The sequence below is a fragment of the Peromyscus maniculatus genome, chromosome 5 (assembly GCF_049852395.1).
Source record: "Peromyscus maniculatus bairdii isolate BWxNUB_F1_BW_parent chromosome 5, HU_Pman_BW_mat_3.1, whole genome shotgun sequence".
Lineage (NCBI taxonomy): Eukaryota > Metazoa > Chordata > Mammalia > Rodentia > Cricetidae > Peromyscus > Peromyscus maniculatus.
The window spans coordinates 6,626,786-6,649,558 of NC_134856.1; positions in this window are offsets into that span (position 1 = coordinate 6,626,786).

Genomic DNA, 22,773 nt, shown 5'->3' on the forward strand with positions numbered 1-22,773 from the left:
AAGATAGTCGATTTAAGTGCAAGGATAACAGCTTTAGAAAAACCTGTTAATTTTAACAGTGAAGTTGGTTCAAGTTTGGATCATAAGGTTACAGAAAGAAAGCCTGTTTTCACACAGTCACCCTTAATTTATCCTGTGACCGTACAGCAGATGCCTGATCAAATGGCTACACAAAATATCTGGGCTCCAATTGAACTGATGGATTTTAAAAGGTTTAAGGAGGCAATAGTATCTTATGGCATGCATTCCCCATATGTAAAGCAAATGTTAAACTCTTGGTCAACATATAATAGGATTATACCACAGGACTGGCGGGACCTTGCACAAGCTGTTCTGGAACCCAGCCAGAGAATTCAATTTCTAACGTGGTTTAAGGATGAAGCTAGAAACGTAGAAAAACAATGGACGGATAAAGGAATACAAGTTTGTCAGGATCAGCTTATTGGAGAAGGCCAATCTGCTTCAATACAAACACAATGTTTATATGATGTTCAAACCGTAATTTTATGACGAATGGCAGCCTTGAATGCATGGGACAGAGTTGATGAACCAGGAAAAAAACCTGAGTCATTCACAAAGGTTATGCAAGGCCCAAAAGAATCTTTCACCGATTTTTTAGAAAGACTGGCTTCAGCAGTAAACAGAATGGTCACAGGATCAGAAGCTAGTAAGGCAATAATTGAAGCTTTGGCATTTGAGAATGCGAATGCAGCATGCAAAAGAATAATCAGGCCGTTAAGGGCAAGATCTGCACCTTTGGAAGATTGGATTAGAGAAACAATTAATGTTGAGGCTGATGAGCATGATGATACATGGGTAGGAGAAGTAATTTCAAAAGGTTTGAGGAGTGTTAGATGTTTTGGGTGTGGAAAGCAAGGACATTTTAAAAGGGACTGTAAACAGGTCATTTCTAGAAGCAATGTTTCTTCAAGGAACAATGGCAACAGAATGCCCCTTCCTTCTGGAGTATGCAGAAGGTGTGGTAAGGGAAAACACTGGACCAACGAATGTAGATCAACAAAAGACAGACAGGGTAATCCTTTGCCTCAGTTTTCGGGAAACTCCCAGAGGGGCCTCATGCAGGCCCCCATAGCAAAACCAGTTCAAACCTTTCCTGCAGCTGTAGAGGAAATCCCTGCTCTGAGCGATTAAATAACCAAATGACTATTGGAATAAATCATGCTGGTCAGGATGATGAAAAAGAGAGAATAGAAAATTCAGGAGAAAACATAAAGAAAATTTTTTGGCAAACTTCTATTAATGAACAGAGACCAAAATTAACGATAAAAATAAATGGTGTTTTGTTGTCTGGTCTGGTAGACACAGGTGCGGACATTACCATAATTGCACCAGAATTTTGGCATCCAGCTTGGCCTCTTCAGGAGGTAAACGTTCAACTGTTAGGAATTGGGACATTATCTGGAGTGAAACAGAGTGCAAGATGGCTGGAATGTATAGGTCCAGAAGGACAGAGAGGAAAATTAAAACCATATGTCGCTAACAGAGCTATGAACCTGTGGGGTCGAGACTTGTTGCAACAATGGAATACTCAGATTAAAATCCCTCCAATCTCAGAAACAAATCATAAACTAGCACATGTTTCTGAGAGAAATATTAGAAGGCATTATTTTGAGTGGTCACCAGCCATCCATATTATACAAGAACAGGGCACAACAACTGATAATCCTCCAAAAATACCAACAGCTCTACCTTTAAAATGGTTAACAGACAAGCCTGTATGGGTTCAGCAATGGCCTTTAACAACAGAGAAACTCCAGGCTTTAGAAGAGCTGGTAGAAGAACAGCTAAATGCTCAGCATATTGAACAGTCAACCAGCCCTTGGAATTCTCCTGTATTTGTTATTAAAAAGAAATCTGGTAAATGGAGAATGGTAACAGACCTTAGAGCAATTAACAAAGTAATTCAGCCAATGGGCTCTCTACAATCTGGAATTCCTTTGCCTACTCTGTTACCAAAAGGATGGCCTCTCATACTTATTGATTTAAAAGACTGTTTCTTTTCAATACCCTTACAAGAAAAAGACAAAGAAAGATTTGCTTTCACAGTGCCTACTTATAATAATTCTCAACCGGTTAAAAGATTTCAATGGAGGGTCCTCCCACAGGGAATGTTAAATAGCCCAACTCTGTGTCAATATTTTGTACAACAGCCATTGGAAGTGATACGTAAAAAATTTCCTAAATCTATAATTTATCATTATATGGATGATATTTTACTAGCTGACTCAAATGCAGATACTTTAGAAAGAATGTTTGAAGAAGTAAAGAAAATGTTGCCTTGCTGGGGATTACAAATTGCTCCTGAAAAAATACAAAGAGGAGATTCAATTAATTATTTAGGATATAAAATAGAGCTACAAAAAATTAGACCCCAAAAGGTGCAAATTAGGAGAGATAGACTACAGACTCTTAATGACTTTCAAAGATTATTTGGAGATATTTCTTATCTACGAACTATTGTTGGGGTAAAAAATGATGAACTGACTAATTTGTTCAAAACCTTAGAAGGTGACAAGGACTTAAATAGTCCAAGAGAATTATCACCTGAAGCTGAGAAAGAATTGGCCTTGGTAGAAAAGAAAGTACATGAAGGGCACGTGGATCGTATTGATCCAAAACTGGATTGCATTTTGGTTATTTTACCTTTTAGGCATTCCCCTACTGGAATATTAATGCAGAGGGAAGATATTATATTGGAATGGATATTTTTACCAAATAAACCAAATAAAAAATTAAAAACTTATGGGGAAAAAATCTCTGACTTGATTTGGAAAGGAAAATAGAGACTTCGTCAATTAGTAGGAATAGACCCAGCAGAAATTGTTGTACCTTTAACTAAGGAGGACATAGAAAAATTATGGACAGAAAGTGAACCTTGGCAAAGAGCTTGCAGTAATTTTTTGGGAGAAATTAACAGCAAATATCCCAAAAGCAACAGAATTGATTTTATAAAGAGAGCTGATTGGATCTTGCCTCGAATTGTACCGCAAAAACCCATATCTAGAGTTCGTACATTTTATACAGATGCCAACAAGCAAGGAAAGGCAGGTTACAAATCAGAAAATTTAAGTAAAGTGGTTCAAAGTCCTTATAATTCAGTGCAAAAATCAGAATTGTATGCTATTCTGTTGGTATTAATGGATTTTTCAGAACCTCTCAACATAGTAACTGACTCTCAGTATGCTGAAAGAGTGGTATTACATATTGAGACTGCAGAATTTATCCCTGATGCTTCAGAATTAACTTCACTATTTATTCAATTACAAGATACAATCAGGAAAAGGAGTCATCCTTTATATATAACTCACATCCGATCTCATACTGGTTTGCCAGGCCCTTTAGCACAAGGCAATGATGAGATTGATAAATTATTGGTAGGAAATGTGCTGGAGGCCTCAGAATTTCATAAAAAACATCATGTCAATAGTAAAGGTTTAAAAAAAGATTTTTCCATAACCTGGCAACAAGCCAAAGAAATAGTAAAGAAATGTCCTACTTGTTCCTTCTATAATCAAACGCCATTACCAGCAGGATGTAACCCAAAGGGTACTCAGAGGAATGAAATCTGGCAGATGGATGTGTTTCACTTTGCAGAATTTGGAAAATTGAAATATGTACACCACACCATTGATACTTATTCAGGATTTCAATGGGCAACTGCTTTGAGTTCTGAAAAAGCTGATTCTGTAATCACTCATTTGCTAGAAGTTATGGCCATCATGGGTATACCTGCACAAATCAAAACTGACAATGCTCCATCATATGTCTCTGTTAAAATGAAACAGTTTTTTGCTTATTACAATATAAAGCATATTACAGGTATACCACATAATCCTACAGGTCAAGCAGTTATAGAAAGATCAAACAGAACTCTAAAGGATATGCTAAATAAACAGAAAGGAGTAACAAAAACCCCCAGAAATAGACTGCATAATGCTCTATTAACTTTGAATTTTCTGAATGCCAATGAGAAAGGAACAACAGCTGCAGAGAGACATTGGATAATAGAAAAAACTACAGAATTAAATCAGCCTATATACTTTAAGGATGTGCTGACCTCAGAATGGAAGGCAGGGTATGTATTACATTGGGGACGAGGTTTTGCTTTTGTTTCTACAGGAGAAGATAAGCTGTGGGTACCATCAAAATTGATAAAGGTTCGATTTGAACAAGAGAAACCTCTTAATTAGAGGAGGTGATAGTTCATCAATCAGCATGAACATCCAATTTAAACTAACTTGTACCTGTAACACATGTCTTTTCATTTAATCAGATAATAACTTGCCAAAAAGGAACATCCCCAAAATTAGTCTTGGGGGAAGGTTTTTGTTTTTGTCTTTTAGGAGAATGAAGGTTAAGGAATCTGAAGAACACAAGACAAATGAGACAACTGAAGAAAAGGGACAAATCATCTATCCCAGGAAACAGAGTGAAACGGTGTATGGGTATATATTATCAAAAAAATTTTATGTCTTCTTAAATGTTTGTTTCTGCTTTTCTCTAAAGATTTAACACTATTGGTCTTCTAATAGTCCCAGTTCAATTAAAATTTAAAGCTGACTTTGGAGTTGGAGAATGGCTCTCTCCTTCTTTAAACTCAAGCATGTTGTTAAAAGGAAAATGCAAACTCCCTGTATCATGCCAGAAAGAGCCATTTTCTGCTATGGGACAGGACAAAAGCCAAATTAATTAAGGGACTATTCTATTACTAATCTCAACTCTTTGATTCTATTCTGATTCTTTAAACTTTTCTTAAAGTATAAATTTTATATCAAAATTTACAAGATTTATATATATATACATTTTAAACTTTGTTAAGATATGAATGGTCATATAGAGTACTAACTAATTCTAGAAAAAAGGCTTCAATTAGCTGCATATATATGTCTTTGTGTTCGAGTCTCTTATCAGTTTTCTGCAGGAAATCACGGCCAGGCCTAACATCAACTGAAGTCTCCGGAAAGAAGATGGGGCCCCACAACAACAACAACAACAACAATTCCACGTGGACAATAATAATATAACTAAGCTGACAAATATCATCTACAGATCAGCTTTGAACTACAAGGTGCTCAGAGCAATTTTGAGATGACTAGCTGAGATGATCCAGTCTCAAAGACTACTTGAATAAGGACTTGAGATAAACCCTGAACTTTGGCATTATACACAGACTGGATAATAATGAAGGATATAGTTACCTTTCCTAGAATTTGACAATTAACCTAAAATTTTTCTTTCAGGATAAAAATAACTTCGCCCATACCCAGCAGGAAGCAATTTTAAGAATGACGCCCACATTCCCAAAGAGGTGGTGTGAGGCGGGTGGTTTTTTGGTTCTTTTAATGGGTTTTGGGTCTGGGATAATTTTCATTGTTTAGGGGGGTTGGTTACAAGTTGTTGTCAAGGGTTAGGAAAAAGGCTAAGCAAAGGAGATTAGATTTAAGGTTCTTGTTTAAAAAAAAAAAAGAAAGAAAGAAAAGAAAAGAAAAAGATAATTACTAGTTTTAAATACTTGACATTATTACCAACTATTAGGATATAAAGAAATGAAAGTTAGTAGTTATAGACATTACAATAGAAATTGTAGTCATATTAGATACATTTTAAAAATTGAGCAGATATGTTTTAGACAGGTCATCTTCAAACCCTTCAGAGATCTACAGAATATGGCATTTAAAATGTTTTAATAACTTAGAAATTTTTCTTTTTTGAGACATGTCGGCTCCTGGCAGTACTAATCTACTTCAGAGAAAATATGGGCATTGAAGAAACTGCATATGGAGTTAACTTTCATTGTGGCAAAAGTTAGCCACTGGACAACAAAGTATCCTCGTATCAACAGGACAAAATGGACAGACAGAACACGAAACAAAGGACTACCGAATCCTGCCAAAACAAGTGTGGTTATGGCTTTATCAAAAGGCATCTTCTGAGGCCAGGACAATATGGCACCATCCCTGAAGTGGCCTTCACAATCTGGAAAAGGTACAGTGCCCTTTTCTTTGAAGGCAGCTGAACAGGCAGTGGGCCGATGGCTTCTGTTGTGCAATGGAACAGCAACTGAAAGCTCACGCCTCTCAATAGTAGACTGGCATTTAATAGAGGGATGTGGAGAAGGGGATGCTTAGATGAAGCCATATATACACAGCCAAGAAGAATGGACAGCTGAATTCAAAAACCATCAACAATTTCCAGAATTTAAAATCCTGAATCATGACATGACACTAGTGGAATTCAGGTGTTTCTGGTACATGGACTGCTCTCACCCAATGTGAGGTTGAACTGTTGACCTTGTGTACAACCTACTTCACAAATGAGTCTGTCAGATACGATAAGCCTATAGGCTGAAGATGATGCCCCAACACTGTGGAGAAACCTCAGGTGACTGTCCAGGCAGCTGGCTGTTTCTGTCAACTCACAAAATTTTTGGAAGTTGCTTTTGTGCACTTCCTGTTTTTATTTTTGTTAGCTAATATTATTTCCTTCTTGGGTCTCTGAGGGAGTTGAAGATTAGTTAGTTATAGTTGAAGATTAATTAGGATAGAAAGTGAATTAGATACATTTTGAACTTACTAAAATAGGATAGATAAGGGAATTATTTTCTCTGATTTGTCAAATACAAATGGACTAGACATCGTTTAGGTATTTGTTACTTGTATATATTGTATATAGTTATTGTACTTTTGTATATAGTTTTTCTTTTGTTAGTTATAACCTTTTGCCTTTTTTCTTTTTATTAAAATAGAAAAGGGGAAATATGGTGATATTTTATTTGTACTGAAATGTTATTTTAATTTTATATTAATAAATAAAGTTGCCCTGGGGTCAGAGCTATTAGAGCCATATCAAGAGCGTGGTGGTTAGAAGAGCTAGGTAGATTTCTGTGTGTTCAGGGATACAGCCAGTATTGGAGACATATGCCTTTAAGACCTGGAGGGCGGTACTTACAGGCAGTGATGAGGCAGTCATGTGGTTGGGTTTACAACCAATGAGAAGACAGAACAGAAAGAATATTTAAACACGGACAAACAGGAAGTAGCTCTCTCTCGGGGAAGCTAGGAGCACTGCAGGAGGTAAGATTTTATCTCTGAGCTCTGACCTCTCGGCTTTCTCTTTTACCTTGGCTCTGTGTTTCTTATTTTAATAAGACGATTGGTTACATCTACATATATATGCATATATAATACAATATATTAAAAAGTAAAGACTTTTGGGATTTGACTTAAGATATATCAGTTTAAATGGAACATTATAACTATAACATACCTTATATAATCTTAATAGCTACCACACAAAATACTTACAGAACATACAGAGTAAAAGAACAGAAGAAAACAAAACATGTTGCTACAAAGAAAAGAGTAGAATCATCAAGGTGTGATGTACACATCTGTAAGACAGAACTAGGGAAGTGGAGAAAGGGAGATCCCGAGATCAAGATCATCCTCAGCTTTGTAGCAAATTTGAGTCATATCTGAGATATTTGAAACCCTGCCTCAAAAAAAGCCACAAACCATCAATGGATCCCAGAAAAAGACAATAAGGGAAAAAGAAAGCTGAACAGTGTAAGATTAAAAAACATCCAGAACAGTATAATGTTCTTTTATAACAAAAATCATTTCAATGAAAATGCATAGAAAATCCATTAGATAGTGAATGGATAGATTGATTAAAAAGAGGCTAATCAACTATGTGGTAAAGCTAAAGACATATAATTACAATAATATATATGCTCCCGATACCAGAACTCTTTACTATAAAAAAAATAGAGAAATTGACAGAAATACATTAATACAAGTAGTCCTATGTCCCTCATTTCAACAGAAATATTTTTAATAGAAATACATTAACAAAGAAAAGAATAAGAAAATCCTGAATGTAAACAAAACTACTGAGTATTTGAATGTAAGATACACTGAACATAAATATAACCAAGCATTGTTTTAAATAGGCCAAGGATTAGGAAACAAGTTGATTGGGATATACAATCATATTTACTATTATATACATAAACATCTTTTGGACAGGTTGTATGATCATGTCTTCACAAATCTAATGCGTTTAATCATGCCAAGTTTCTCTTCTGTCAGCAATGCAATATAAAGATATATTCTAGTAAGAAATCTGGAAACCTCACAAATATGTAAAAATTTAATATTTTACTTTCAATAGTCATTTAATCAGAAAAGGTATAATAAGGTAAGCTGGAAAAATATCTCAAGACAAAATAAAATTCTATATTTGAGATTGTTAGAAGCAGAAAAAGACAGAGACTATATGCAACCATGTATACTTACATTTTAATAATATCTCAAATGAATACAGAAATATACTTTATATATATATATATAAAGTATATATATATATATATATATATATATACATATATATAACAGAATCAAAGACAACATTTAGGAAAAAGGCAAAAATATTACATTGAGATTAAATATCTAGACAACAATAGATGATAAATAACGATAGAAAGATGATAGACAGATAGATGACAGAGAGATAGATGATAGACAGATAGATGGATAGATAGATATAGAGATAAATATATGATAGGTAACAGCAACAGTAAACAATTGAACAATGTTTGTTATTTAACAAAATCAAGAGACACGATAAGTCTTTATTGAATTGTTCAAAAGAGAGAAGACTGATCAGGCAAAATTAGGAAAGATATCACAAGTGCAAAAATAGAACATCATAAGAAAATATGAATTATCACAAGCATCTAAACTACCATGGCTAAATTTTGAAGAGAAAAGAAAAAAAGACTAAAACAAGTGAAGACAGTGAAACAAAACATGAGCAGAATTAAAACCAAGAGACCAAAGGTTAAACGGCTTCACTCATGAATTGTCGTCATTATTTAGATAACTAAAACCAATTTTACCCATTTTCTAAAACATTGAGGAAATTGGAACATTTCCCCATTATTTACGAGATCAGGTTTTACCTGATACTAAAGTAGTCAAAGATACCATGTGAAAATAAAACAGCCAATATTTTTGTCTCAGTTGTTCCTTTTTCAATGTATTTCTGTATGTTATTGAATTTCTCAACAGTATTTTATTTCTTTCTTTAGACTATTTTAAGATTTCTTGCTAAACAACTTATTATATATCATATCAGAAAAAAATATTTACTTCTCCATTACAACTGAGGGATAATTTTAAAGAGTGCAGAATTTTCTAGGTTGGTGGAAGTTTTTTTTCCTTCTCACTATCTTAACTGTTTTATCCTTTTTTTTTTTTTTTTTTTTTTTTTTTTTGTGCTTGCATGATTTCCCAAGAAAAGGCTGCGTCTAATTTTTATCTTTTTCCTTTGGATAAGGTAATCTTTTTCCTTGAACTTCTATGATTCATTACTTATGTTTGGTTTCCTGTAATTTGAGAATTGACAATGTGTGCCTGTGTTATTATTTATGTATGTATTTATTTATTTTTCGGTTTGGTTTTGTTTGTTTGTTTGCTTTTTTTGGCAGTTAACTAAATGTGCTCTCTTGGTGCTTGGATCTTGGTTTGATGTTTGGCACTGATGTAGAAAACTAAGTCCTTGTTGTACTCCTTTCTTCTGCCCCCTTCTTTCTGTCAGTTCTGGCATTTTGACTGCGCAATTGAAATCTATTCTACTTGTCTCACATCCCTTTCTGTCCAATGAGAGGGCTTTGTCTGCTTTTATTTTTCAGGTTTGGAGGTCTCTACTGACAAGTCTGAAGCTCAGAAACTGATTTCCATCCATATCTGGCTTCCTAATAAGCCCAACATGGGCTGGTACTTCCGTTTTCTTCTCTCTTGAATTCTCAGCCCTTTGTTTACCTTTACCATCTGCGCTTTCATGCTCTCTTATCCATCCACTATAATTTTTTGTATATTATTTATAGTTGTTTTTGAATGCTACTTACAGTGCCCGTGCCTTGTAAGATACTTGTGTCTTCTCTATTTCTTCAGATCGTGATTTTTTTCTGTTTTATTTGTATTTTTTTTTAGTTGTTTGTAATCACTATTTTTTACAGCAAATCATAGGTCTTATTTAATGGAACTGGTATAAGCAGGAGTTGGTTGATGTGGCAAGAGCAGGGTAGGAGCACTTAGCAGCCTCATGATGATGCCTCCATCTTTTGGTGCTGTTTGGACTCTGCAGTGTGAACCTCTAAGGGGCTCCTTGAACTTCCCTCCTCTAAGTAGACAAAAACGGCTAGTGTGAGTCTGAGCTGGATCACTTATGCTTTGGGGATACCTGGCAGGTTTCGCTGTGGTTAATTAGTTTCTCTAGAGATTAACCATTTTCAAGAAGAGAGAATCCTGTATATTTTTATACGGCCCTCCCTCTCCTCTCCCTAGTGGTAAACGGGGAGGTAGTGGAGTGGTGGGGGACATACTTTGCTGCTGCTTTCCTGCTGTTAGCTGTCAGAACATGGTCAAGTTGGTGGAGACAAATCATGCAATATTGTGGGGGCCTTATGCTGCAACTCCCTTGGAAGTTTTAATTCAGAATAGATTGCATTGAGCCTCGGGCAATTTTCCAGTCTCAATCCAGGCTTTCTCTATTCCTCTGGTGATTCTTTCCATCTTTTCTCTATTCATATTACCAATACAATGGAGTGTGGTTTTCCCAGAGTCCTTGACTATAGAAAATATCTGAAAAGAACAGTTATTTGTTAAGCTATGCTCTGCTTCTTACTTGTTAGAACACAATGAGAATCTCCAAGCTTCACGGTGTCTACACACCTTCAGCTGACTTCAATGTGAGAGGATTTGTTTCTAAAACATTAATATACACCCTAAAACAATAGAAAATCATAAGTCTTCTTTCTGCTTCTTTATGGCTAGATCAACTAGACAGGCATTAATGTATTATGAAATTATCCTAATTAGATCCATTTCACACATCTTTACCTTTAGTTTTTAGGACTGTCTAATTCTTTCGGGTATTTAATGACAGACTGCAGGAAGATTAAGATAGATTAATATGCAACAGCTTGTGAACAATCCACATTCTTTGGGGAAGTCTCACAAAAACTATTTACTTCTATAAAAATGCATTTGTTAATTTTATTATCAAAATTTAGGTAATCAAATAAAATCATCTAGGTTGCTTCTTAAAATGCAGACTTCTGGGATATACAATTACAGCTAGAGATTCAATGTGGCATATCTTGATTGGAGTCCAAGTATCTTTATTTAGAATCTGATCAAAACAACCTGAATTGATTCCAACACAGGTAACCTTTTAGCTTGGTTTTAGAAAACACTTAAAGTATCTCTTAGAATGCCCACCCTACTTGATTGTCTTTGAGGGAGTGAAACTAGGAAACAGATGTTTTCTTTATAAATTTTGAATATGACTTGTCTTAAAGACAGTCTTTCTTATGGACAAACAAGCTCTCTTTTATCATTAGGAAAAATAATGAAATTACTTCCAACAAAAAATGAATATAAATGATTATTTCTTATGTAAAAATCTTCTTTTATGTCAATCCATAATAAAATTTTTCGCCTCATACTGGACCTTCCATTCCTTTTACATTTAGAGGCTCCAGCTGGTAGTTAAAACCTGTAATTATAGTCCCCACAGCAAACAATGTTTAAATTCACTCCACTCCTTACCAAATTCTAAATGTGAGCTCTGATTTCCCATGGTTGCTTAGTTACATTTTTTGTTTGTCCAAATAAATCTGATTAAAATAATAAAATGTGAGCACACTCATATAACAGCAAAGCAAGACCTTTGACTATTTAGAGACACATGCTGTCCCTTGTTTTTGTTCCAAACTAGAAGTTCAGATGAATTTTTGTGTCTTTTTCAGTTGCAGCAAAGATAAGTCAAGATCGGATATTTCCATTGTGGCCCCAAATACAATGCCTCCCACGCCTCTTGCTTATCTTGCCTGTGTAGCATTGTGCCTCCTCTCTCATCAGAGATTTCAGGAAGAATTTTTTGTTCCTCATTAGCCAAAATAAAGTGGCATTGGAGAAAGGAAAGTAATGATTATTCATGTTACCTCTTGCACCTAACAAATGTGCCAAAGCATGGTTGAAATGAACATCATGGCCATAGAGCTAATTTTTAGAAAATTATTCATGACTTAGAAAAGTAATCCTTTTACCCCAAGTGATATCAAATCGGATCACTCAGGGTGGCATATGGGTTGTCTGGAGAATTCAAATCTAGTTCATTCATGAGCCTAGAACAGCATCAAAGATCACATAAGTACTGGCTCAGCAGGGCTCCAGCCCTTGCAAACTTGGAGCCTCTATAAATTTAGCAAAAAACAATATTTAAAGAGATCTGAGAAGAAACTTTTAGTTACCTTATCACATTGCCTGTGAAGTCCTACAGTACTACTTACACCAGATTTTGCTGGTAAATGAGGATACAGAAGAGTTCAGATTCAACAGTTACATAATGTCTAAGATAATTGTTGAAATTCATAAATGGAAATTATAGTAGTTCTATATCATGGCAGTAACTTTTGTAAAAACCATCTAGCATGTGTTGAGGTCTCACTCAAGTTGCTGGTCCATGTTTCTTTTCAATTTAGGTGACAATTTAGTTTGTAATCCTAGCTTGGTAACCTTTAAGAATGAACAGTTTATAATCATTCCAAGACTGTGTATTGCAGTATGGATGGTATGGCTGCTATGAGCGTGCCTCACCTGGTGGAACCATCAGGCAAAATTGCTATATGAGTCATCTTTAATCATTGTTTTCATTGGTGGAGGTGGTGCTGTATAAAAATAATATATAAGCCCAGCAGGGATGATGATGCTAACACACCACTCATCTGGACATGGCTTGCAGTCTAATGCTCTGCTCCTCTCTGACTCTAGTGACAAACCACACATTCCCCTGGGTTCTGTAAAAGAAGCAACATCTCTCTGCAGTTACTCGCCACTTTATTTATTTATTTTTATAAGTAGCACATTCTGACATAGTCATAGTTGCCTTGCCCCTCTGGCTGCTTCCCAGGGTAAGTGAGCCAAGCAGAAAAGCACACAGTGTTGGTGAGTCCCTCTCTCCACTGTATTTTCTAAAACAACTTGAGCCCTACCACTAAGCTGTTTAATGATGTGAATCTAATTACTTGAGGTTTTGTTCTTCAGGTTTTGTTTTAGTTTTAGTTTTAACAAGCAAATAAGATAATATTGAACTTGGAAGTTCACTGTATTGAAGTGGGACTGGGTGTTCAAAGATCATGGCATCATTTATTAATCACTCTTAGCTTTCCTTTGCCCAGTGCACACAGATTCCCCTCCAGTCATATTAAAGTATGATCATATATTTAAATGCTACTCAATTAACCTCTTTTAATTTTCATAAGCAAATAAATATGTGTTTCTGCATCTTTGGGAATTTCAGTTCGTACAATCAAAAATTTTTTTACTTCCTCCTGAAGTTTTAAAAATACTTTAAATTCTGTCATATATACAATATATTTATTAAAAGGTGGTTTTCACATTTGAACATATACAACTAAACATAATTTTAAAAGTTGATACATTAAATTATATTTCAATTATTGTAAGAAAAATAATTGTTGTTAAAAATATCTTCAAATAGAAAACATGGGACTCAGGTTCTATCCTGTTTAGTAAACAGGGTGGACATGAAGATTCATATATAAACCTGCAACTTTTAATTATAGAGCTTTGAGAAAAGTAATTCAAAAGACATCCCTGAACTATAATGTGTTTAAAATGAATATTAGAAATTCATTTCATAGAATTGTTATAAACATTAAAAGACTTTTTAAGGCAGCAAGTACTACATGCCCATATCTGTTCATAGCTTGTACCTTAGTGTTTACCAAAGTACCACCTTGTGTCTTCTCCTTAGGATGGAAGTGCCAGCTGTCTGTCAGTGAGGGAAGGGAATCCATCACCAAGTATTTTCCTTATTTGTTTAACCAGAAATAGTTTTTTAAAGTCTAACTGAAGTTAGTAGTGGAACTGAATTGCAACATCCCAGATGAATAAACTGCTCATTAACCTACTCCATAGAGTCTACATCATCATCCGTTTTCAATGTCCATAGTCTGCAATTTATGTTTCAAAATCAATCATTTGCATTCAACCTTTACCTTGAATCTATGCCTCTGTGACTCCATCCTAAACAATGACTTTTAGTTAGTATGTTGACATCAGTAAAGGGTAGTCTAATGTATAGTAAGGAGCATAAAGCACTATGCTAAGCTCTTTTCAAACATTATCTCATTTATTCTTCACAAACAACTTTATGAGTTCAAGATACTATTTATTTCCAACTTTCAAATGAGAATCAAAAGTAATAGGAAATGCTGATCCAATTGCCAATATGGCACGGCTGCTGCTTATAAGTTCATATTGAATTTCAGTTTATTTCAGTGTTCGTGTCTTTATTCTTACTTGAATGCTCTCCTTTGACAGTTGCAACTTACTTTCTCCATAGCTCAGACCTGGAGAGACCACCCAACATGTCAACCACATACTTCTCCACAGCAGGAAATAGAAGCAAGGCCACTTTCACTGTGCCTTTGAGTGTTAATCCACTCAAAATATGCCTCAGTATAATGACGGCAGAGAGAGTTCTGAACTCAGTTTTATTTCTTACATCTTAGATAAGTCATGACCGTATTTCACAGGCTCTGCTCTTTTTTAAAATCTTTCAGCATGGCTAACTCAATATCCAAACAGCTGGCATTACGTGTAAGAAAGATTAAATGGGCAGATTATTTTGACATTGGAGTTAAATGTAACTGGTGAAAAAAATAAACTGTATTGTTTAGTTTCTCCATATTTTAGTTAACTGTAAACATCATGAACTAAGAAATGTAAACAGCTAATAAAAATAGGTTTGTAAAGAAAATAAAAGATACAAATACATGTTCATAGACATTTTACTATATCTAAGTTTATATTTTAGGACACAAAAGATTCCACTATTCAGTGCTATAAAAACATTAGAGACGGTTTGTGATGTGACTTTTGAAACATAATTCTGAACAGAAGTCACAATGATAAAAGCAGTTTTAATATAATTATAAACCTAGGCATGTCAATATTTTTCTAAAGATGATACATGGAAATTATCAGACCTCCTACAAGATTCTGGAAGAGTATTCACATCAGTTTATCAAATAGATGTATAAAATGAATCCTTCTGGGAACTCAGAAGAGTAAGAAAATCATATTTCTTTTTGGAAAGAAAAATCTGAAGGCACAAAAATGTTGTATAACCTCCTCAAGGTCACAAAGACAATCTGTGATGGATCCAGGGACAGTGGCCAAATCTTTTGGATGCATTGTCCAATGTTCAACCCACCATACCTTACTCTCTCCATGGTGTACAATTTGCTCCTGAGATGAAGTCATTCAGATGTGCTCTTTGGCAAAGTGGGCTATCAAAGGTAGCAGGAGACTCCTCTACTTTCAAAGTCTTCTCTGCATCAGGTTCAGCAGGAATTCTGGAATCCTTGTCATTCTGCCACAGCACCACCTCCCATAGAGATACTCCAGCAGGTGGGGCTCTGAGTGCCCACAGAGCATGCTAAGGCTTTACATACACTGTTCTTTGGTATGGAACATCTGTGAATTTGAAGACTGAACAGATGGTGCTGAAACATGCCAGATACAGTCCTTCTTTCCTAACTGCATTCCTCCTCTAGTGCCCACAAGCCATGGACCCTCTATGTCTCTAAAATAAGTGGGAAGAACTAAAGAAATGTCATCTTTGAAAAGGAAATTGTTTTACTGAACTCGTCTCATCCCTGGTGTTAACTAACACTAAAAGTATGCCACTTCAGTTTTCTGTTTTCAGCTAGCTGTGGGAACATATGGCCAACTGAAGAAAGACTCATTTGATTGGAGAAGTCACTTTCATCCCATAGATATTATTTTAATTGTGTTTGTAATATATGAAAGTTGGAAAGTTATAAGACTTTATACTAAAAAAAATGCTAGAAGGCATCTTTCAAAACATCTTTAGGCTTATTTCATTCTTCAGTATCTCAGTAAAGTCAAGATGAACTTTCAGTCCAGTATTTGTTAATATATTAGAAACTTTGTCTTAGCCAGTGCTTGTAGAAATACTGTGAACAGTTGACAATATGTTCATGTGTAGGACAATTTATTGAGGCCCATTTTATCCTTACTTTATGGGGGATATTATACACTTTCTGCTTGAAGTAAAGACAATATCATTTTAATTTAAAATACTTAAATGTTTGCATTTGATATCAATATTGACTTACGATATAATGACTCACATTCTTGTTAGTGGACAAAGTTGTGGAAGAGTTTTAGGAGCTTCCTTTCCTGGGTAAAAATCTAGATATAGTAGTTAGAATCATTGTCACCACCACAGAGTCCATACTAGCTCCCTAGCCTCCTCCTATTCCATTGACCCCCATGTTATTGAATATTAATTACAAGCACATAGGCTTTTGGGTAATAAAAATACAACTGAGGAAGAAAACAAATACAAGAGTCAGATAATGCAAAGATGTGCTGTGAAATGCTCTTTTACAAATGGCGTGGCTGCTGTATGCCTGGACTCCCAGTAGCTATGGTTATTTGTGCAAGAACAGAACAATATCAAGGCAGTCCAAGCATCCAGGATGGATGTGGAGGGACTCCTGAGTAGCTATTGGCAATTGATAGCTGATGAGAGATATAGAGTTGCTTGTCATTTGAGGCTGACACTGGCAGACTGCACATGACCTAATGGATGACCTCCATAGCTGGAATTGGATTCAGTGGATTATTATGACAATGCTTCCTTGAAGGGTAAAAAAAAATCTAAAAAAATTTCAACACCAGGTATGAGAAGCCATCCTTTCAATTATTCATCAGGATTGTCCAAGATTCTCAAAATATATATAGGCTATTGCTATAGCCTTTGGCTGTCCAAACTCCAGAGGTAGATTGTAACTCCCTATTGCTGAGGACACCATGCACTTCAGACAAAGGATCCAGAGGCCCATGATTTGGAACTGAACTGGATGCCTCTTCCCCGAGGACTAGATTTTACTTTTTGGTACGAAAAAATGCCAAGCCAGCTTCTAAGAAAAGGAAGCAACTAACAATGCTACACAAATATGATGCCTATGGACCATAACAGCCATGAACAATGTAAGGATGTAGTAGTGGCTCATATATCTTGTTGGTTACTGACAGATTTCTAATTAGACTTAAGACCCGCTCAACAGGAAGGAAGTCATGCCTGATACTGGAAGCCTAGCCAAATAATCAGGACTAATGAATCAGGGATCTTGGAGGAGAACCTACAATCATCACTGCATTAAACCAGCATAATATCTAACTACCCTAAATTTTTATATACTTCTAAATATTTGTCCTTATGCCAACACATAAGTGTAGTCCTCACTCTTGATCAAGGAACTTCTCTTTAAAACATATAGAGATCATTTAGAGCCAATAACAACCATTCAAAATTCAGAGCTTTGTAGTTTGGTCCTAATGGATACATCTACAAAACAATTCCCACATAAGTCTCAAGAAACATTGTAAGAGAGGGGTAAGAAAGATTATAAGAATCAGATTATCAGATAGTTTATGTGAGAATGTCTCCTAGTAATGTCAGAATCCACATCCATAAAGACCCATCATCCCGACTGCATAAACATATGTTGAACAAGGATAGCAGCAATAGACATGCCCAAGTGACTGAAGAAAAGCCTGAGAGGTCCCAACTCTGCGTGTAAAGAACAATAGGCAAATGAAAAATGCTGAGAGCAGTAGGAATAGTCTTCCCCATGGAAAAGCTCTGAAAACATACACATAAATATCCTATAGACTGAGCAGATCACATGTAAGGACACACATATACAACAACAATTTACAAAATTGAGTTTGTTATTAACAAAATAAAATTGAAATGAATTTGAAAGAGATTAAGAAGTATATAGGAGGGTGAAGGAGAAGGAAATGGAAGGGAGAAGTGATGGAATTTTTTTGCAAAAAGAAAAAAAAAGACTTGAAGCAGAAAGAAAAATATATTTTAGAAGAGAGCCAGGTGCTTTGGAGGGAAGGAATGGGGATTGGACACTACTGAAATGCACTGCTGTGCTAGAGAGGTGGCTTATTGGTTAAGAGCATGTAATTTTTAAAGAAAACTAGTGGTTGATTCTCAGCACCCACATTGGGCACAGTTGCTCTTAACTCTATCTCTGCACAATATGTTATCCTCTTTTGGCTTTCTTGGGCCCCTACTCCCAGGCACATGTACCCACACAAATACACAAACACCCACAAAGTACACATATGCACATGTGCACATACATATACATCACTAAACGTAGTAGATTAAATCTTTTAAAAAGATGAATCGCATATATTTATGGAGATGACAAGGAACAAGTGAACACACACACATAATTTAAATTGAGCATGAAAGAATTGAGAATCTTACCTCTATATAAACTTCATTCTATCATTGAGATAAATAAGTAATAGGTTCATAAATATAAACACAATATGAGATAGTATTTATAAAATAAAATGTCAACATATATACAGAACCGGAGAAAGCAATTCACGTTGTAATAATGGTAAGGAAGTAAAGCATTAAAAAAGTTGCACTTTCACATTTTTTTAAGAAGGAAGAGGAATGGAAGATAATGATGTGCTTAATTCTTCAAGATTTGGCAAGAAATCTAATATAGAAGATATAAATGAGCAAGGGGATAATATAGATGCTAGTTAAGAATTCAGAATTTTGAAATCACAAAGGTCCTTATCTTGTTTTAATTAGTTAACAAATCATCAAAACACTTAAAGTTCTGTATCATTTCACCTGATGCAAATAAATACAACCCTGCACAAATAACATGGTCTGAATTCAAGAGGTATGTTCTCATAGATTATTGAAACTTAATATAGACACAGTTTTTGCCACATGCCCCAAACACCAAACTATAGTAGTTATCATAAACTGAACACAACCACACAAGCACTGCCTAAAATCCAGGTCAAAAGAATTGGGGTTTTCTTTCCCCATGTTCTGGGGAGAATGCCTTTTATGTCCTGAGTTCCATCCTCTTGGATAAATGATTGCTGTTTTAGTCTGTGCAGCCTGCCCTAACAGATGGAATAAACAATTGGTTCTTTCCTCACATCTCTGAGACTAGCAGTCACTGTTTGAGCTGTCAGCATACTCAGATTCTCCCTGGTTGCCGAAACTCACATTCTTACCTTGACTTTTCCTGTGTGTATACATGGATAGATGAAAGCTCTGTTGCCTCTGCTTCTAGTAAGCATGCCAGTTCTATACAGAGTTCTAGATTTTGTCTTCAGTGAATAATTATTTCCTTTATATACTGTCTCTAAATATAAGCCCATTAGGATCCAGGGCTTTTGAAAAGAATTTGAGGGAACACAATAATATGTTACATTAAGTATTCTTGTTTTTTTTTTTAACTGAACATGATAGATATCTTTTTCTGTTCATTTTGTGTAACAGTAATTTGTTCGTTTTCTACCAAAACAAAGTATTAAGAATATGTACACATGTGTATGTGTTTGCATGCATGTATATTAGCACGATATAACCATTCTTCAGTAAACATCTAAGGAAATTCTCATTTGGGAGTCCCTACAAATATTACCACTGTAAAGGTTATACTGGGTGTTTTGAAGAAATTCTTCAGCACTTGCAGTGATTAAAAGCAAGATCACTGAGATTCAAGGTGCCTATGTTTAGCTTCATTATGTCCTATGGATCAGTTTTCCAAAACTGCTGTACTATTTTTATATTCATGCCATTAGGATTGAAGCCTTCTCATTCCATTCCATATTTAACTCAATACATTTTTCTCTTTCAACTTGGCTATTTAGATGGGTACATTTTGATTTAGTTTGTATTTCTCTGATATGTGTGTATGAGTAATATGCACTATGTGGTTTCTTTATTAAGTAAATTATTGGGTTTACTGTTTACTGGTCATTAATATAATATAAATTAATATAAAAACAGTACACAAAGAAGCTATCAGAACTTCTATTGGAAGAAGTAAGCATTGCATTCATTCAGAACCTTGACTGATTTTAGTATTGTCAGATGGTTAGAAGGTCGGGTCCATAAATGTCACAGAACTGTGCTTTGATGCAAAGACTCGCAAGAGTATGAAACCTGGTGTGTCCTCATTTCTCCCTCATTTTGTTCATGTGCTTCAGCTTCTTGCTAATAGCACAATTTCCCTGTTAAAGAGAAATACTTCATACTTAATATAATGTTTTCATTATTTTTAAACTTCTTAAAACATTTAAAAATGAAATTCATTGAAAAGTTAGAGTTGTAGAATGCATTTTGGATATACATCTTCATTGGCAGAGTAATTATCTGAAATTTGTGAAGCTTTGGGTTCAATACTTTGCACCACTATGCAGGAACTGGGTGATTCTAGACGCCTGTAATCCCAGCAATCAGAATGTGGAAGCATGGAGATGAAGTGTTTAAGGTCAATATAAAAAATTAGGAATTCAAGGCCAGCCTGGACTATGTCAGACTCTATTTAAAAATAGGAAGAATCTCCTCTCTCTCTCTCTCTCTCTCTCTCTCTCTCTCTCTCTCTCTCTCTCTCTCTCTCTCTCTCTCTCTCCCTCTCTCCCTCCCTTCCCCCCTCTTTCTCTCCCATTACAAAAGGTAGGTGTCAGATATAAATATACCTCAGAGTTACACCATTTCTCTACTCTGCACAGGGACAGTTTCCTTTCCAGCACACATAATAATAAATACAGCAGTGAAGCTTTAAGAGAAGGTGATCATACTTACTCAATAGTCAGCTTTCAAAGGGACAAGAAACAGGCCTGGTAGAGAAGTCCTCTGATGCTATACACTTGGGAGGCCGGGGCAGGAGGGTTGTTCTAGGCTCCAGACAAGGGAGCCTGGATTGCACCCTAAGTTTCAGGTGACTTTAAGCAACAAAATAATGCACAGTCAGATAGTAGAGCACTTGCTTAGCATTTAAGAGATAGAAGTCAGGAAGACAGGCAGGCGGGCAGGCAGGCAGGTGGGCAGCAGGCGGGCAGGCAGACAGGAAGAAAGAAAGAAAGAAAGAAAGAAAGAAAGAAAGAAAGAAAGAAAGAGAGAGAGAGGGAGGGAGGGAGGGAGGGAGGGAGGGAGGGAGGGAGGGAGGGAGGGAGGGAGGAAGGAAGGAAGAGAGGAAGGGAGGAAGGGAGGAGGGGAGGAAGGGAAGAAGGAAGGAAGGGAGGAAGAGAGGAAGGGAGGAGGGGAGGAAGGGAGGAAGGGAGGAAGGGAAGAAGGAAGGAAGGGAGGAAGAGAGGAAGGGAGGAGGGGAGGAAGGGAGGAAGGGAGAAAGGGAGGAAGGGAGGAAGGGAGGAAGGAAGGAAGGGAGGAAGAGAGGAAAGGAGGAGGGGAGGAAGGGAGGAAGGGAGGAAGGAGAAAGAAAGAAAGGTTATATTTCATAAAAAGTAGGAAAGTAACTTTTTCTAAAAGAAATGTATTTTTCAAAGACACTTTGAACGTGGTTATTTGAACTGTTTCTTCTTAATCAGTTGTATTATGTCAATATGCCATGAAAGTACTTACTTCTGTCATTTAAAAATCTAGAAATATAAATTTCTAACCTCATCATAAGTCTAAAGATTTGTCTATTTGGATTTATGTGTTAAAAATGTAATACTACAACATTCTCTGATTAGTTAGCCAAGATAATTTATTTAGTAAGGAAGACTGACTTTTAAAGCACAGATTGCACCAAAAAGCCCAGAATTGTTGAATTAATGGACAAATAAAATGAATGTCATAAAAATAAAGCTTTCTAAATACCTTTTCAAAATTTTAATATTTTTCTTAAAAGGTATTTTCAGCCAGGAAGACTGATTTAAAAAGCAGATTAAATTATAACACAAAAATATAGTTATAATTTCAAATTCCTAAGTCAAAATTTCCAAAACTTCTAAATTTTTTAAAGATATGACTATAAGTAAAATAAGAATATTTATTTACTACCAGAATTTTTTTTCATAATTTTATTAAATTATTTTCAAATCTTACACCATTATCAACTTATTAACTGGATATAATTAGAAATCAATAAATATAAGTTATTTAATTAGAAATCAATAATTGTATAGTATATATTGATATTTATTTTACACTATCATATATACATATATAGAATTGTGATGGAATAAATGGGATTAATAAGAAAGGGAGATAATGAGAAACTGTTAAGTATAAGATAAGTTACTCAGTAGCAAGTATGATTGGGAAGAACTATGAATCAGTTACTGCCAAGTATCAGATTTGATAAAGTACCCCTGACTAAATAGTTAAGGTTAGGATATGAATGAGGTATTATCTCTGGGAAGAAGGCAATAAAACTCACTTACACAACACACTTAAATATCCTTATGACTTCATTTCCTGGTGTTGATTATAAATCCAAATCCAGATGTAGAATAGGAAGTTTCAATAGCTCCATCATGAAGTTGGATATAGGGTTCACTCCTTGATCTGTTAATGAGAGAATCATCACCATTAACTCAAAGCCATGAAGATGTGCAACCTATTGATTTCTGATTTGATTTGATGTCTGCTTCCATGAGAGAGAGCTCATGTCCAGTAGTGTATACCTGGTCAAAGGACAATGGCCGGGAGGTCATGGGCATGGAGTTTACTTACTGCTTTTGAAGAGCTAAAGAGAAACATTGTCAACCTACCTGCTTCTTGATGTTTGTTTTTATACCCAGATAAATGTTGTCCCCAGCCTGAATCAAATAA